Source organism: Cololabis saira, unplaced genomic scaffold (assembly GCF_033807715.1).
Source record: "Cololabis saira isolate AMF1-May2022 unplaced genomic scaffold, fColSai1.1 scf051, whole genome shotgun sequence".
NCBI lineage: Eukaryota > Metazoa > Chordata > Actinopteri > Beloniformes > Belonidae > Cololabis > Cololabis saira.
Genome location: NW_026906215.1, coordinates 288697 through 293404, shown reverse-complemented (window position 1 = coordinate 293404; position 4708 = coordinate 288697). Strand labels below are relative to the sequence as shown.

Below are 4708 nucleotides of genomic sequence, written 5' to 3'. Positions count from 1 at the left end.
CTGTCAGCTGTGTGTATGTGTGTGTGTGTGTGTGTGAATCTTCAGAAATAGACAATTTAGAGTCTTTATTTTAAAATGGTTGGTTTTACTTTATTTTAAAATGGTTGGTTTTACTTTATTAGGTTGAGACATATTTTCATCCTCATTTTGATTAAATGCATTTTCATCAACAGTCAGTGCAGTATGTTCATAGATCATACATCCACTTTCTTGTTTCCAAAAAGCTCTGGATAGATTTCAGTTAATCTCTCACATCTCATGTATGAGAGGATCTCTTAAGTAGCAGAGGATGGTTTCGATCCATCGACCTCTGGGTTATGGGCCCAGCACGCTTCCGCTGCGCCACTCTGCTGTATAACCAGGATGTGACTCCGCCACACAGTGGGGGGGAGGGGGGTAGGGGACTTAAAAGCGGGTCCCCTGATTCGGACGGTGAGCCGGGTCTCTGGGTGGCTCCAGGTGAGCCGGGTTGTTGAGGTTGTTGAGTTGTTGTTGGGGTCTGGTGGTGGAAGCTCCTGAGGTGTGGTGGTGATGCTGCTGGGGTCTGGTGGTGCAGCTAGTGGGGTCTGGTGGTGGAAGCTCCTGGGGTCTGGTGATGGAAGCTCCTGGGGTCAGGTGATGGAAGCTCCTTGGGTCTGGTGATGGAAATTCCTGGGGTCTGGTGGTGGAAGCTCCTGGGGTCTGGTGGTGATGCTGCTGGGGTCTGGTGATGATGCTGCTGGGGTCTGGTGGTGGAAGCTCCTGGGGTCTGGTGCTGATGCTGCTGTGGTCCGGTGGTGGAGCTTGTGGGGTCTGGTGTTGGAAGCTCCTGGGGTCTGGTGGTGGAGCTAGTAGGGTCTGGTGGTGGATGGGGTCTGGTGGTGATGCTGCTGGGGTCTGGTGGTGGAGCTAGTGGGGTCTTGTGGTGGATGGGGTCTGGTGGTAATGCTGCTGGGGTCTGGTGGTGGAGCTAGTAGGGTCTGGTGGTGGATGGGGTCTGGTGGTAATGCTGCTGGGGTCTGGTGGTGGAGCTAGTGGGGTCTGGTGGTGATGCTGCTGGGGTCTGGTGGAAGCTCCTGGGGTCTGGTGGTGGAAGCTCCTGAGGTCTGGTGGTGGAAGCTCCTGGGGTCTGGTGGTGGAAGCTCCTGGGGTCTGGTGGTGATGCTGCTGGGGTATGGTGGTGGAGCTAGTGGGGTCTGGTGTTGGAAGCTCCTGGGGTCTGGTGGTGGAGCTAATGGGGTCTGGTGTTAATGCTGCTGGGGTTTGGTGGTGGAGCTAGTGACTTACATGTTTTGAAAAAGGCGGGCATGACGAAAAGATCCTGTAAAAAATCTATGTAATATGTTTCTTTTTTTCCTGTAAAGTTGGACATTTGAAAGATTAGGTAAATGAGGAATGACTGGCTTTTAATCAGTTGTGGAACTGCAACGAAATTCATTTCTGCATAAGACCCAATGCGAGAAAGAGATGGTCGACCTTCCTGTGCCGAGCACCAAGAAGAGGATTAGAGGGGTTTTCCAAGTCCAAATAATATTATTGCAGTAATACATGCTTCCGCCCAGTTTCGAACAGGGGACCTTTCGCGTGTTAGGCGACCGTGATAACCACTACACTACGGAAACTTGCATGCTTTGAAAATGGCGGGCGTAACGAAAATAAAATCCTATCTTCAAATCATTCATGTTAGAAATAAATGTGTGATTTCATATAAGTTGTCCTGGTGCGGTAAAATTAAAAATCATCCATCGGTATTACCATGCTGGGTAGAAAATACAAAATGTACCACAAGGGAAGCCAACTGATTACTTTTGAAAGACAGTACTGGATATGATTAATAACTGCAAATTAGGCAGTCGTCTTGCAAATTCAAACATTACTCGTTGTTGGCAGGATTCGAACCTGCGCGGGGAATCCCCAATGGATTTCTAGTCCATCGCCTTAACCACTCGGCCACAACAACCTGTCAGCTGTGTGTATGTGTGTGTGTGTATGTGTGTGTGTGAGTGTGTGTGTGTGTGTGTGAATCTTCAGAAATAGACAATTTAGAGTCTTTATTTTAAAATGGTTGGTTTTACTTTATTAGGTTGAGACATATTTTCATCCTCATTTTGATTAAATGCATTTTCATCAACAGTCAGTGCAGTATGTTCATAGATCATACATCCACTTTCTTGTTTCCAAAAAGCTCTGGATAGATTTCAGTTAATCTCTCACATATGAGAGGATCTCTTAAGTAGCAGAGGATGGTTTCGATCCATCGACCTCTGGGTTATGGGCCCAGCACGCTTCCGCTGCGCCACACTGCTGTATAACCAGGATGTGACTCCGCCACACAGTGGGGGGGAGGGGGGTAGGGGACTTAAAAGCGGGTCCCCTGGTTCGGACGGTGAGCCGGGTCTCGGGGTGGCTCCAGGTGAGCCGGGTTGTTGAGGTTGTTGAGTTGTTGTTGGGGTCTGGTGGTGGAAGCTCCTGAGGTGTGGTGGTGATGCTGCTGGGGTCTGGTGGTGCAGCTAGTGGGGTCTGGTGGTGGAAGCTCCTGGGGTCTGGTGATGGAAGCTCCTGGGGTCAGGTGATGGAAGCTCCTTGGGTCTGGTGATGGAAATTCCTGGGGTCTGGTGGTGGAAGCTCCTGAGGTGTGGTGGTGATGCTGCTGTCGTCTGGTGGTGGAGCTAGTGGTGTCTGGTGGTGGAAGCTCCTGGGGTTAAAGTCCAGAGTGCTAACCATTACACCATGGAACCCTGTTCAGCTTTTATTGTGTTTTTATTGTGGTCCTGAAACCAGAACATGAGTAAAAAACAATATGCGCTTGAGCATCTGACAGAGTGCTGTCCATGGTGCTAGGAGCGTCTGGGTGTTTATGGTACCAGGGCCCTGGTCCTCCAGGCCCAAGGGCTGGCTCTTTCACTCCAGTGGCCGGTCGGTGGGGGGCTTAAAAGCGGGTCCCCGGGTTCGGACGGTGAGCCGGGTCTTTGGGTGGCTCCAGGTGAGCCGGGTTTTTGAGGTTGTTGAGTTGTTGTTAGGGTTTGGTGGTGGAAGCTCCTGAGGTGTGGTGGGGATGCTGCTGGGGTATGGTGGTGCAGCTAGAGGGGTCTGGTGGTGGAAGCTCCTGGGGTCTGGTGATGGAAGCTCCTGGGGTGTGGTGGTGGAAGCTCCTGGGTTCTGGTGGTGATGCTGCTGGGGTCTGGTGCTGATGCTGCTGGGGTCTGGTGGTGGAAGCTCCTGGGGTCTGGTGGTGGAAGCTCCTGAGGTCTGGTGGTGGAAGCTCCTGGGGTCTGGTGGTGGAAGCTCCTGGGGTCTGGTGGTGGAAGCTCCTGGGGTCTGGTGGTGGAAGCTCCTGGGGTCTGGTGGTGGAAGCTCCTGGGGTCTGGTGGTGATGCTGCTGGGGTCTGGTGGAAGCTCCTGGGGTCTGGTGGTGGAAGCTCCTGAGGTCTGGTGGTGGAAGCTCCTGGGGTCTGGTGGTGGAAGCTCCTGGGGTCTGGTGGTGATGCTGCTGGGGTATGGTGGTGGAGCTAGTGGGGTCTGGTGTTGGAAGCTCCTGGGGTCTGGTGGTGGAGCTAGTGGGGTCTGGTGTTAATGCTGCTGGGGTTTGGTGGTGGAGCTAGTGACTTACATGTTTTGAAAAAGGCGGGCATGACGAAAAGATCCTGTAAAAAATCTCTGTAATATGTTTCTTTTTTTCCTGTAAAGTTGGACATTTGAAAGATTAGGTAAATGGGGAATGACTGGCTTTTAATCAGTTGTGGAACTGCAACGAAATTCATTTCTGCATAAGACCCAATGCGAGAAAGAGATGGTCGACCTTCCTGTGCCGAGCACCAAGAAGAGGATTAGAGGGGTTTTCCAAGTCCAAATAATATTATTGCAGTAATACATGTTTCCGCCCAGTTTCGAACAGGGGACCTTTCGCGTGTTAGGCGAACGTGATAACCACTACACTACGGAAACTTGCATGCTTTGAAAATGGCGGGCGTAACGAAAAAAAAATCCTATCTTCAAATCATTCATGTTAGAAATAAATGTGTGATTTCATATAAGTTGTCCTGGTGCGGTTAAATTAAAAATCATCCATCGGTATTACCATGCTGGGTAGAAAATACAAAATGTACCACAAGGGAAGCCAACTGATTACTTTTGAAAGACAGTACTGGATATGATTAATAACTGCAAATTAGGCTGTCGTCTTGCACATTCAAACATTACTCGTTGTTGGCAGGATTCGAACCTGCGCGGGGAATCCCCAATGGATTTCTAGTCCATCGCCTTAACCACTCGGCCACAACAACCTGTCAGCTGTGTGTGTGTGTGTGTGTGTGTGTGTGTGTGTGTGTGTGTGTGTGTGTGTGTGTGTGTGTGTGTGTGTGTGTGTGTGTGTGTGTGTGTGTGTGTGTGTGTGTGTGTGTGTGTGTGTGTGAATCTTCAGAAATAGACAATTTAGAGTCTTTATTTTAAAATGGTTGGTTTTACTTTATTTTAAAATGGTTGGTTTTACTTTATTAGGTTGAGACATATTTTCATCCTCATTTTGATTAAATGCATTTTCATCAACAGTCAGTGCAGTATGTTCATAGATCATACATCCACTTTCTTGTTTCCAAAAAGCTCTGGATAGATTTCAGTTAATCTCTCACATCTCATGTATGAGAGGATCTCTTAAGTAGCAGAGGATGGTTTCGATCCATCGACCTCTGGGTTATGGGCCCAGCACGCTTCCGCTGCGCCACTCTGCTGT

At 49.6% G+C, this 4708-nt stretch overlaps 3 non-coding genes across 3 annotated transcripts; all 3 read right to left on the bottom strand.

The window, feature by feature from the left end:
• Positions 1-1857: 1857 nt before the first annotated feature.
• On the bottom strand, positions 1858-1939 carry trnas-aga (transfer RNA serine (anticodon AGA)). Its single transcript has one exon. It is a non-coding gene; the product is annotated as a tRNA-Ser (tRNA).
• A 1912-nt stretch (positions 1940-3851) lies between these two features.
• On the bottom strand, positions 3852-3924 carry trnav-aac (transfer RNA valine (anticodon AAC)). The gene has a single exon. It is a non-coding gene; the product is annotated as a tRNA-Val (tRNA).
• A 256-nt stretch (positions 3925-4180) lies between these two features.
• Positions 4181-4262, bottom strand: trnas-aga (transfer RNA serine (anticodon AGA)). The gene has a single exon. It is a non-coding gene; the product is annotated as a tRNA-Ser (tRNA).
• Between the last annotated feature and the right edge of the window lie 446 nt (positions 4263-4708).